The following is a 13,799-nucleotide window of genomic DNA, read 5'->3' as shown; positions in this document are numbered from 1 at the left end:
TATTCGGCAGGAACCCAGTGGAGACCAACTGCAAGCCCACCTGGACCAGGCATCGCCCACCTATTCAAACCAACCTATGATCCCTCCTGTACTGTAAATGACCAGCCCTTTGACCTATAGGTGAAGGGATTACAGTTTCTATTGTATTATGTTTTGACCAAATGTATAAAAGCCAAGCTGCCTAGCCGGTCATTCATCTCTCTCTGTCGGTCATCTTGCTTGATTGACTGAGCACCGGGACCGTGTGGCTCTGGCGAAACAAACGTATGTACTATTGATTGTAGCCTCTTTTCTCTTATTGTGATTGTATATCTGTTGTAACCCCCTTTTAGCAAATATATATGTTGGTGGGTCGGATCCCAGCATTTTAAATACAATTGGTGTTGTGTCTCTTTCCTGCTAAGGTTTTAAGTGTATTTCAGCCACACGTGTAGCTGCATAGTGCTTTCAGCATGTCGGTGTGTGTGTATGCACAGCGTGTACTTTGTACGTCCATTGTGGTGTGTGTACGCAAAGTGCGTAAACGGTACGGGCCTTTGTACACTGAGTAAACAGTACGTAGGTTGAGGATTACACACAGCGGCCGCAGTGGCTTGAATTTTAATGTATATGGTATTGCTTTTTAGTCCTGTAAGTTAACCAGCTTTAACAGTAGGTAACCCTGGAGTGATAAAACGAGAATAATCCTGCATTAAATTAATAGAAGCCTCATATAATTATATATTTATTAACAGTTTTTGATATAGCGTATGCTTATTCTGCAGCATTTACAGAGAATATTTCAGTCACTCACATCAGTTCCTGCAACAGTGGAATTTACAAATCTGTGTTTCCTGTCACACTGACACACATGCACACTAGGATTCATTTTTTGCTAGAAGTCAATTAACCTACTATTAAAACATGTCTTCTGGAGTACCTCATTACTTTATTAGGAATCCTGGTATATGCATAGCATAACACTGTCACGTGCAACACTGTCCTCATTAATATAGTCACAGAAGTGGTCAGGTAATTTCCTTCCACAAGGTCCGAGTGAAGGTCTCTGGAATTACTCTGTGCTACATAAACCTTCCAATGACAAAAGCAGGAGATTGCAAAGAGGACTCTTATTGTAATCAAAAGCACGTTATTTATATGATAAATAATAATGACATATAGCAGAATACAACAATAGTCAAATATGATTTATCAAATCAATCAGAACCCAATTTAAATACATGTCTCCCCCAATCTTCACACCCCTTGATATTTTGCCATTAAAGGTTTGGACAAATGGACTCTCCCCCACATAAGAAATTGTTTAACCGATGTGTGGCTTGGTGGCTTGGTGGCTGAATGGGCTGGAGGCTTTGTCTGTAAGCTCCTGTGCAGCAGCCCTATAAATTAACCCCTAGACGGCTCATACCTCGGCCCCATCTACCCCGCTTCCTGATTTCCAGTGGTGGGGCACCCTAGGCACTGGTGAGCTCGTCCCGCGGAATCGGGGAGACGGTTTCCCGGCTCCTGCGGGTTGCGGCCGACTCACCACTATCCAGCTGGGACCTTGATTTCTTCCCCCTCCCCGTGATCGGAAGACCCGCTGCAGTGGATCCTGCTCCCTCCGGACGTCGTCCAGCTCCAGCTGCCTCTCTGTGGCCGCGGGGAGGGCCGGCAGCACCCGGCACTGGGGGCAGCCCTGTGACAGACCCTCCGAGTGCGCGGCGGCCATCTCCGTGGAGACGGACGGGGACGGCGCACATTGGAGCTGACGCGGCACCCGGCGGACGAGCGCTCCCCTCCGGGACGGTATCGCTCTCTGGACAAGCGCCTGCCGCAGTGTCTTAAAGGTGAGCACCGGGTGCGCCATGCGGCCGTGGCGGCGCCCGCTGGCGGCCTGCATGCACTTGTCCTCTCCTCGCATAGTGCTCACTGCTCCCTCTGCCCTTCTCCACAAGCCCACTGGATACCTGCAACTGGCTGCTTCTATGCACCCCACTGCTCTGAACCTCGGGCTGGCGCGGTCCTTGCCAGGGATCCCCTCGGTCTGCGGGCTGGAGGCCTGCACACCCATATTGGCCATGCTCTAATTATCTTTGGCCTCCGGTGCTCTCTGCTGTCACCGTCACCCCCCAGCTCTGCCGGTGCCCTCTGCTGCCCCCGTCTCCCCACCTGCCCTGGTGCTTGTAGGAGGCCTCTCTACTCCTGCGGCCTGGGCTCCTCTCCCCTGCTGTCCCACCGCCCCCTGACCTTGGGGGTGTTCCGGTCACTGGCTGGTCCGTGTCTGGGCCTCACCGGGTGGAACAACTCCATCTGCTGCCCCTATACAGGGGTGAGGATTCCGATAACGACCTGCTCTTTCTGCGGCCACTGTCCTCTGGCTGTCTGGCTCCCTCTCCTGGTGGGCAGGTCCTGCTGTGTTGGGCTCCAGATACTTCGTCTGTGTACAACACCCAGCCCTATCTGCCTTCACGTCCCAAGTGGCCTCCTCTCCAGAGCTGGAGCTCCCTGGCCCTGCCTCACCTACGGCTCACTGCTGACCCCCTCATGACTCTCTCCTAACTTTGCTATCCTACCTCCCCTGGCCCTGAGCTAACCGGCTAGAGCACCCTTTTCTCTCCTATCTTGTCGACTATCCCCATCTCCACTCTCTTAAGATGCCTAAAGGTGGTAAAAAATCGCAGGGGTTCGACCTCACACCTTTCCTTACTAAAAAAAAGCACCCCAGCCAAAAGTAGATCTGATACTTCTGGACTCTCCCACAGTATGTCTGACTCTGACCCTGAAGACGACGATCTCACACCCCTCACCCGCCGTTACTTTCTCTCTCTCCTTAAGGAGGTCAGGGATGTGAAGACCTCAGTTCAAGCTCTGAAGTCCGATATTGCGGAAATTGGCTCCAGAACCGATCAACTTGAAAGAAGGGTGGAGGAGGTGGTGACGTTCCAACAATCTGTCGAGACCGACTTCCAACAGATCCATCAGGATGTTGCCCAACTCAGGGAGGAGCATGAGGATCAAGACAACAGGGCAAGGAGGAACAACCTGAGGATTCGGGGTATCCCTGAAGAGATTGAAGCGACCCACCTTGATCTTTACCTCAAGCGCCTCTTTACTCAACTGTCCCCTAGCACCCCTGAAGATCATCTCCTTCTGGACCGAGCTCACAGAGCCCTCCGACCTCGCTCCCAAGAGTCTTCCCAACCTAGGGACGTTATTCTAAGAATGCATTACTTCACTGCGAAAGAGGCCATTATGAGAGAAGTCCGACGGCTGGGATCAGTTTCCTTTCAGAATGTCTCCCTACAGATCTTTCAAGACCTGTCCCCGATCACCCTGGCCAAACGTAGAGACTTTAAACCCATCACCTCCTTGCTCTCCCAACATAATATTAAGTACCGCTGGGGCTTCCCCTTTTGCATCATGGTGTGGCATCAAGGAAAACTCACAGCCAGAAATCCATCTGAGGCCCAATCGTTGTTGTCCAGATTAGGCATCCAAACCGATGTCCAAGACCTCTCTGCTGCTCGTCTTCCTCCGCGGACACAGCGAGAGCCTCCCCCGCCTCCCCGCTCGGAGTGGTTTACAGTTCCAGCGTCTGCGGTCTCTCCGGCTCCGCCTCCAGTGCCCTGATTTAATCTTATGTTTACTGTTTGTTGCCTTGTATCTTTGTTCCTGCCGACCTGTATTGGTCGTACTCCCTCGCTGGGAGCTGTTTAATCTTAGATTTACCATGTTTTGGTTTCCCAGATCTATAGTCGTTTTTCAATTATTATGTTCTTAACCTTTATTGCATTGTGATATTCCGTTCCTTCTGTGTTCCCTCTTCTTTTCTTATTTCTTTCTCTAATACTAGCACTCCATCTACACTCTGATACTGTCCTTTTTCTAGCTTTTTCCCTCAGGTTCTCCAGGGGGGGGTCTGTCTCACTGCGCACCCTGTGATGCACCGCCTGTACGCCTTGCTGCGCCCCCTCGGGGCTTATAGCCCCTTAGCTGACCTAGGTGCCTTCCCGACACCTAGTATCCCTTCCCCCTGTCAGCGCTGCCGGTCCTGGCCTCCACTGCCGGATGACCTCCCACCCCTCCCTCCCTCCCGGTCTTCCTCCCCTCCTCCTTTCCTTTTGACCACGCTGTCTTCTGCCTCTCATCTCTTTTTTTTTTCTTTCTCTCTACCTCCCTATGCTGCCTCTACGGATCTATATTTTCTCTATCTTGCCTGCTTCTTCGCTGTTTGCCTATGGGTCTCTGGGTCCTTTCTTTTAATGTAAAGAGGCTAAATAGCCCCCAGAAACGGGGAAAGCTCTTTGCGTCTCTTAAACTCCATAAGGGCGTTTTGGTCTTCCTTCAGGAGACTCATTTCATACATAAGTCCCACCCTACACTGCAATGCAAACCATACCCTGACTCTTTCCACGCATGTGACCATACGGCAAAAAAAAGGGGGGTCGCGATCCTGATGGCCCGTCACCTTACTTTTGAGTTAAATCCTAACTTGGATCGCTCTCCGTCTCTGCCCTCTGCCTCCTCGTCAGATTCCCTCCGCTCTAAATCCCTCCTCCATCTCATGAAGTCCCAGCTCCTCTACGACTCGTGGAGGATAAAAGACCCCTCTGCGCGCGACTACACTTTTTATTCTTCACCTCATAATTCCTATTCTTGCATCAATATGATCCTGCTCAGCCACGACCTTGCTTTGAATCTCTGTTCCGCCCATATTTATCCTCTTATCTGGTCTGACCATGCCCCTATATCTTGTGACCTCTCAGGTCTTCTCTCTCGCCCTCGTCCCATGACCTGCCATCTTAATTCTCCCTGCTTCACAACCCAGAATTTCGGTCCCATCTTCAAGAAAAGCTCTCTGATTACTTTGCCCTGAATGACTCTCCAGATATTTCCAGAGCCACTCCTTGGCTGGCACACAAAGTGGTTCTTCGGGGACACGTCATTAGTCTGGCCTCTAGGATCAAAAAACAGTTTCTTACCCAGTTTAATGAGCTCTTCATTAAACTTCATACCCTTGAAGCTCAGCACAAGGCGTCTTCTGACCAGGCTGTTTTGTCTGAACTCCGTACAGTTAAAGCGGAACTTGATCTTCTTCTCTCTAGACAAGTGGCCAAACGCCTTAAATGGCTTCGCCAGTCTTTCTATGAGAAGGGGGATAAAGCTGACAAAATCCTGGCGGCACGACTCCGATCCACTAGGGCCAAAACAAATATTATCTCTATTAGAGACCCCCACAATAATTTAGTCCATGATCCTATTGCCGTTAGGGCTGCCTTTCAATCCTACTACGAGGGCTTGTACAATCTCCTATCCCCTTCACTGTTTCTTCTTCCCCGTCTCACTCTGACCTGATCTCTCACTTTCTCTCAGCTTCGAGTCTGCCTAAACTTCCCCAGGATGCCATAGATCATCTTAACAGTGAGATTTCGGTGGAAGAGATTGCCCAGACTATACTCACACAAAAAATTGGCAAGTCTCCCGGCCCAGATGGGTTTACGGCCTTGTACTATAACATTTTTTCCAACCTCCTCTCCCCCCATCTTCAATCCCTGTTTAATAGGATTATTCATGGCGACTCTTTCCCACCTGAGATGTTGGAGGCTAGAATTGTGGTGATCCCCAAGGAAGGTAAGGACGCTCTTAATTGTGCTAGCTACCGACCTATCTCCCTCCTGAACTTGGACTTTAAAATATTTGCTAAAATCTTGGCCAACCGTCTGAACCCATATCTGCCTTCGCTCGTTCACTATGACCAAGTGGGGTTTGTTCCGGGCCACCAGGCGCGGGACAACACCAGACGTGCTATCGATCTTATCCACATATCGAACTCCAGGGGGTCCCCTACTATCATGCTCTCCTTAGATGCTGAGAAAGCTTTCGATCGGATCTCCTGGAGGTTCCTGAGAGCCGCCCTGGAGGCATATGGCCTGTGTGGTGTCATTCTGACTGGTGTCCTGGCATTATACTCCACCCCTCCGCTACGGTCTTGATCAACGGCATCCTGTCTGCCCCAGTCCGCATTTCTAATGGTACCCATCAGGGCTGCCCTCTATCCCCTTTAATATTTGCTCTTATTATTGAGCCGCTCACCTCTCAAATTAGATCTCACCAGGGTATACATGGCATACATGTGGGCCATACCGATCCTAAAATCTCTCTCTTCGTGGATGACATACTACTTTCCCTGACTCAGCCGCTTATCTCACTCCCAAAATTTATTTTCGGTCCTCCACTCCTACAGTCTAATTTCGGGCTACAAAATCAACTACTCTAAATCGGAGGCTATGCTACTCCATGTCTCCCCACGGGATGCTGATTCCCTTCGCGCCAACTTCAACTTTAAATGGCAGCCTATAAAAATCAAGTGTCTAGGGATCTATTTGACCTCCCGCTATGACTCTCTATTTCGTGAAAATTTTCCACCTCTTCTTACTAAAACTCAAACTGATTTAAGGTCCTGGAATAGTCTGTTCCTCTCGTGGCTGGGTAGGATTATAGCGGTTAAAATGAATATAATCCCCAAATGGCTCTATCTTTTCCAGACCCTCCCTGTGGTTGTCCCTGCTTCCTTCTTGTGTAACATTCAGAAAGCTCTCGTTCGTTTTATTTGGAATCATAGGCCCCCCCGCATCGCTGCCAACACTCTTAAAAGACCGCCCTCTGCCGGCGGTAGGGGTCTCCCCGACATCAAGCTCTATTATTTGGCCTCCCATTTCTCTCATGTTGTCACCTCCTACGCTCCTCATGGTTCTGTCTCCTGGTTTGATATTGAGTCGGCCTATCTTAACCTTTTAGACCTGACCCCTTGTGGGGTTTATCCTCTGCTTCCCGACCCCCAACATCCAAACTACTCCCCACTATTAAATTTAATCTTAAGCTTTGGGACTTTCACTCTCTGAAGATGAACCTTACCTCTACTCCTTCACCCTTGACTCTATCTGGCAGAACCCTGTGTTCCCTCCTGGGCTCTCGATTAAGAGGTTCTGTACATGGATGCAGCTGGGCTTTAAATTCCTGGTTGATTTTGCCGATCGAGGCCAATGGTTTTCCCTACCTGATCTTCAACAGAAGACACCTTCGCACACGCTTAATCCCTTTCAATTTCTACAAATTCATCACTTTTTATGTTCCTTACCCTCTTTTGCATTACTCCGCGACCTCCCCCCCTTTGAAAATGTATGTAAAAATTCACACCTCTCCAAAGGCTTGATTTCCCAACTCTATTCTCTTCTACTAAATTCTACCCTTCCCTCTTCCAGGTCCCACGAACTCGCTTGGGAGCGTGATCTTGGACCCCCCCCCCCTCCCCCCAGAGACTGAGGACTGGGATGACATGAGACTGGGGATAGCTAAGAGCTCTATTGCAACTGCTTTCAAAGAGACGGCATACAAAGTTTACTATCGTTGGTATTATACCCCTGATAGACTCCATAAATTCTTCCCTTCTTCCTCCCCAAATTGATGGAGGAATTGCGGTTGTAAAGGCACTATGCTTCATATATGGTGGACCTGCCCAATCATTGTTCCCTTCTGGAACCTAGTCCATTCCCTCCTGGCCTCCCTTCTGGAATCTCCTGTGTTGAAAGATCCCTGGATCTTTCTGCTGTGTTATCCTCCCCCGGCCCTTGATAACTTTTCCAAAAAATTGTCCATGCATATTTTAACTGCGGCAAAATCGTTGATTGCTCTCAATTGGAAAAATCCTTCTCCCCCTTCGCTTAGGGCCAAGATCTGGCATATTGCATCAATGGAGAGGATTACATATTACCTCCATGATCGGAGTAACGTCTTTGAGCAGGTATGGGCTCCCTGGCTCCTTGCAGAGCGTAGATCGCCGCCCCCACCCTCTAGCTCTGGACTCCGTCCGTAGGCCCGTGGGCGGCAGCTTCTACTTCTTCTCCATCTTTCCTCCTTTACATCTTTTTTTGTCTACTAGTTCTCTAAATACCTACTGAGATCTGCTGGCACCGTGGTTCCCCCCCCCCCCCTTTCTCCCCACCCTCCCTTTTCTCTCCCCTTCCCCCCTCCCCTCACTGCATAAATTGATATTTTGTTACCAAGGTTTCTTTTTGATTGCTCTTGTTCTTTATTCTAAAAAATCTTTTTGCTCCTTGCTAGACGATGGTTCTTTGGCCGTTTGTCCTCAAACTCGATGTATGTTTAACGACTATGTATGACCAAACAAAAATAAAGAATAAAAAAAAAAATAATTTGTTTAACCTGTGTGTCTGTTCTGCCTGACCTAAATGTGTTGCTGAATTATTTGTTAAACCTTCTAAAAAGGACAAATGGAAGTGTTGCCTGTAGCAAGCAGTCAGATTCTAGCAATCATTGTACAGAATGTACTAGATAAATGATAGCTAACATTTACTTGTTTGCTATGGGTAACAGAAGGTTTGCCATCATATGTCTCACTTACCTCAGAATTTCCATGTTTGTTACCCTTGTGATTTCCATATACAATAGATCAATGGTGCTTTTCAATGACCTGACTAAAGTGCATGTGTACCCAGGAAAAACGATCGATGCCAGGGAAGTACCCAAAAATAAGAGGTATTCACTGCTGGAATTATGTAAAGAGATGGTAACACTGGAATATAGACACTATCTATTTTTGACAGAAATAAGTTTACGTTCCACTTTACTGAATGGATTATTATCTTTGAAGGGAAAAGGATTTGGGGTGTTGAGAATTGCTGTTCACAGCATTGAGGAGATAGGAATGTGGTGGCATAGTAGATTAGTATGTGAACATTAGCAGCCCAATGCAGTGGGGATGTGATAATTCCACTCTACTGACATAGTGACTGAATATCACAGGATACAACAGGCATTAGCTTGCCCCCCTCTTTCCCACAACCAATACTCCTCTCTCTTCACTTTGCTGAATAACCATCTTGTCCTTTTAAAACCAACTCAATGACTTCTACTAGTGATGTTCTCTCTTTGATGAGCCTGTGTCGGCTTGTGTTTACGCAGGACTGTTTAATTTTATCTTTGATGAAGTTCATGACTGAAAACTGCGTTAATGACAAGATGGGTGTGCAGTAAAGCTGCCATGGTTCACTGGGCAGATTGTGGCAACACTAAAAAATGTGAAAACACAAGCTTAATCTTAAATCTTGATCATAAATGCTCAGTTCTGTGAAATCTGTGTAGGGACGGTTCTAGACCTTGTGGCGCCCAGGGCGAAAGTTTCCTTTGGCGCGCCCCCCCCCCCTCCGAGACGGCAAAATAGGGTTAAGGCGCGCGTAAAAAAATGGGGGCGTGGCTTCATAGGAAAGGGGCGTGGTTGGTTTTGCTCCCTGTAGTTTTGCCTCCTGTAGCGTTGTGCACCCTGTAGAGCTGTGCCCTCAGTAGCTGTTGTGCCGCCTGCAGCTGTGCCCCCAGTAGCTGTTATGCCCCCTGCAGCTGTTGTGCCCCCTGCAGCTGTGCCCCCAGTAGCTGTTATGCCCCCTGCAGCTGTGCCCCCAGTAGTTGTGCCCCCTGCAGCTGTGCCCCCATTAGTTGTGGCCCCAGTAGTTGTGCCCCCTGCAGCTGTGCCACTATTTGTTGTGGCCCCAGTAGTTGTGCCCCCCTTAGTGTGCCCCCTGCAGCTGTGCCCCCATTAGTTGTGGCCCCAGTAGTTGTGTCCCCCTTAGTGTGCCCCCTGCATCTGTGCCCCCATTAGTTGTGGCCCAAATAGTTGTGCCCTATTAGTTGTGCCTCCCTTAGTGTGCCCCTTGCAGCTGTGCCCCCATTAGTTGTGGCCCCAGTAGTTGTGCCCCCCTTAGTATACCCCCTGCAGCTGTGCCTCCATTAGTAGTGCCCAAAAGTAGCTGTGCAAGTGTAAAAAGAAGAAAACTTACCAGCCTCGTTCCTGTTCCCGACCAGTGCACTCTGTCTCTGGCGCCACTCCTCTCAGCTATGGGAGAGACGTCATGACGTCTCTCCCATAGCGCTGCACAGAAAGGTACTCTCCACGAAGGGAAACTAGACGCTACCTCACTGCGCGTCTAGATTCCCTTCGCGGAGAGGACCTTTTCAAAACCACAGCCGCCGCCATCCAAGTTAGTAGCGGCTCTTGCCACGGCGGCAGCGCCCCCGGGACAGCGGCGCCCCGGGCAAAAGTCCTGCTTGCCCATGGCAAGAGCCGCTACTGAATCCGTGATGCAGTGGCGGAACAAGCAAGCGGTGGGCCCAGGTGCAACAAAATGCTTTGGGCCCCCCCCCCCCCCCATCCCATCCAAGTCCACCCCATGGGCAGTGCGCGCAGTAGGCGCGCGCAAAAATACATAGTGGCGTGGCTTCGTGGGGAAGGGGTGTGTCCACAAAATAATACCAATTCATAAAACGGTGCACAGTAGTCTCCATTCTTCAAATTACGCCGCACAGTAGCACCACTACACCAGGTAGAGACCCTTTTACTCCTTACAGCGAACAGATTCCCCTTTTTACACATAACGGCAGACAGTGTGCACCTTTTACACATAACGGCAGACAGCGTGCCCTCGTTACACATAGCGGCAGACAGCATACACTTTTTACACAATGGCAGACAGCGTGCCCTCGTTACACATAGCGGCAGACAGCGTGCCCTCGTTACACATAGCGGCAGACAGCGTGCACTTTTTACACATTACGGCAGACAGCGTCCCCATTTTACACATTACGGCAGACAGCGTCCCCATTTTACACATTACGGCAGACACCATACACTTTTACACATAACGGCAGATAGCGTGCCCTTTTTACACATTACGGCAGGCAGATTCTACCTTTTTACACATAGCGGCAGGCAGATTCCCCATTTTTATACATAGCGGCAGGCAGATTCCCCATTTTTATACATAGCGGCAGGCAGATTCCCCATTTTTACACATTGCGGCAGGCAGATTCCCCATTTTTACATTGCGGCAGGCAGATTCCCCATTTTTACACATTGCGGCAGGCAGATTCCCCATTTTTACATTGCGGCAGGCAGATTCCCCATTTTTTACATTGCGGCAGGCAGATTCCCCATTTTTATACATAGCGGCAGGCAGTCCCCCCTTTTTACACATTGCGGCAGGCAGTCCCAACAAATAAAAAAAGAAAGAGACAGAAAGAAAGAAAGAAAGAAAGAAAGAAAGAAAGAAAGAAAGAAAGAAAGAAAGAAAGAAGGAAGAATTATACTTACCCTCTCTGTTGGCTCAGGCTCCTCGGTGCAGCTTCCCGGGCAGTAGAGAAGAAGGAGGAGGGAGGTGAAGGAGGGAGCCGCAGCAGCGCTGTGTTACTGGTGGAGGCGCTGCTGCTGCTGCCCCTCTGCTTCCCTATAGGCTGTTCTCAGAGACAGCCTATAGTGAAGCAGAGGAGCAGCAGCAGCAGCAGCGCCTCCACCAGTAACAAAGCGCTGCTGCGGCTCTCTCCTTCACTGAGAGACTGTGACCTGTTTGTATATGAGGGAGGGAGGGACGGACCCTCCTCCCTCCTTCGTGTGCGGGTGGCCAGAATCGTTCCTTATGACGGGCGGGTCACGGGAGCGCTGGTGTGCGGCTGCGGCATGACATACAATGAGTCATTGTGACTCATTCATGTAATGCCGGCCGGCGGCTGTGGGCCCTTGAGTGCGGCGGGGCCCCTGTGCAATGCACTGCCTGCCCCGCCAGTAGTTCCGCCCCTGCCGTGATGTGTATATGAGTATAAATATATATAAATATACAAGTCTATTAGAAGAATAGGAGAGTTCTGACTAAACATAATTGTTTTATGCACTATTTGCATCCTTTTTATTGGTGATCATTGAGTAAGGTTTGCTGTGAGTATGCATTAAAACTGAGCATGAGGAAAATGCAAGACAACCGCAGTACCAACATAGGGGCCCATTTATCAATGAGTGATAAAACTCTTTGTGATTGATAAAACTCGTTGTGTATGATAAAATGTGCTCCAGCCGAAGGCTTGCCACTTAGCAACAGCAGGTGGGTTAGACAGCAAGCCTCCCAGAGAATGCTGAGGGAGAGGGGGTGAAAGAATTTTCTCTTACGCCCTAGAGGATGCTGGGGTCCACATTAGTACCATGGCGTACAGACGGGTCCACCAGGAGCCATTGGCACTTTAAGAGTTTGAGAGTGTGGGCTGGCTCCTCTCTCTATGCCCCTCCTACCAGACTCAGTTTAGGAGGAGCCAGTCACAGCTAGGGGAGCTCTCCAGAGTTTCTCTAGTAAAGTTTATTTTAGAGTTTATTATTTTACAGGGAGGCTGCTGGCAACAGCCTCCCTGCTTCGTGGGACTAAGGGGGGGAGTAGTGGCCGCCCTGCGGGGTCTGATCCACTATCTCCGCTGACAGGACACTGAGCTCCTGAGGGGATAGATCGTTCCCCGCCCATAGGCAAATGCAGGGGGGGTTTCCGATTGCTCGGGAAAACCCCCTCCTCTTCACAACTGGCTCACATTATCATACCTCCCAACTGTCCCGATTTTCGCGGGACAGTCCCGTTTTTTGGGGACTGTCCCGCTGTCCCACCCGCGGGCCGCAGTGTCCCGCGGTGGGGGGGGGGGGGGGCAGTTGGGAGGCTCCTGCACATGCTGCTCTGCTTAGCAGAGCAGCGATGAATAGACGCTGTGCGCATGCGCACAGCGTCTATTCAGTGCAGACAGAGGGAGAGAGGGCATGCCAGCAGCTCACGGAGCGCTGGGCATGCCCCCTCAATGACGAAATCGGGGGCGTGGCTCGCGATCGCGGGTCCTCCCGCGAGGCCACGCCGCTTTCCCATAGGCCACACCCCTTTTTCGGGAGCGCTCGCGACTTCGCCGCGCGTGTGTCCCTCTTTACAAGCGGCTGAAGTTGGGAGGTATACATTATGACAATAGCAATGGTATATAATATGGTTAGTAGAGCTGCCGCCACATCATGAAGTTTAAGGGACACAGCAGAGCTGCTGCACATGCCCAGTGGTAGCAGCTTCTTCTACCAAGTTTGCTGTGTGAATCTGAGTCCTCAATCAGTGCACTGGGCCAGAGAGTAGATACCAGGAAGAAGAGACAGGAGCCTTACCATGAGGTGGGAGAATGTGTGCTTAGAAAGTGCAGTACTGGTTCTATTAAGTTTGTGTATTTATTTACAATGGTATGTATAACCTTTTAATACCCACTTTGTTTGATACAGTCTATCTATAGTGTTAAATATTAATACTGTAATCCATACAGCTTCCAGTGTAAAAAAAGATCAATGTTTACATTAATGTCCAGTGTCATTATTAGGTACTTCTACCGTTCCTCAGACTCCCGCACTTGCTCCAACGTTCCGCAGAGTGTGAGATTGTGGACTGGCATTTGGAACCCCCCCTCTAGAAATCCTGCGTTTGCCACTGCCGCCATAGGGGATCGCTCACCCCAGCAGCATGCCGCCACCCCCTTACAGAGATGAAGATCAGTGGCGAGTGAGTCACCGACCCCCCTAGCAAGCGGGGGGCCGGTGTGAAGATGGCGGCATCAGGGTAGGAGTGCAGTATTAACTGCGACCAGGAGGCTCAGTGGTACATAGTGCAGCACTGTGCGGGGCGCTCTGAGCCAGCGCCTACACCCTACACTGGTCACACAGCCTGTCGGGGTCGCGGGATCTCAGCCAGCATAAATCCTCAAGCCAGTATAATACTAGGAAGAGCGGGAAAACAGCGCCATTTTGGGGGCGGAGCTTCTCAGAGCAGACCCAGTAGCGTACAGCGTCATTTCAGCGCTGTCCAGGAAGAGCAAGTCCCTCCAAAGCAACTCTAGCCATCTCTCACAGTACCAGGGGGTTATAGAAGGGGGGGGGGGGGGAGGCTGCAAAACGACTGTGTAACCTATTAAGGTGC

This window comes from Pseudophryne corroboree, chromosome 10 (genome assembly GCF_028390025.1).
Source record: "Pseudophryne corroboree isolate aPseCor3 chromosome 10, aPseCor3.hap2, whole genome shotgun sequence".
In the NCBI taxonomy this organism is placed as follows: domain Eukaryota; kingdom Metazoa; phylum Chordata; class Amphibia; order Anura; family Myobatrachidae; genus Pseudophryne; species Pseudophryne corroboree.
This window is presented reverse-complemented; position numbering follows the sequence as displayed.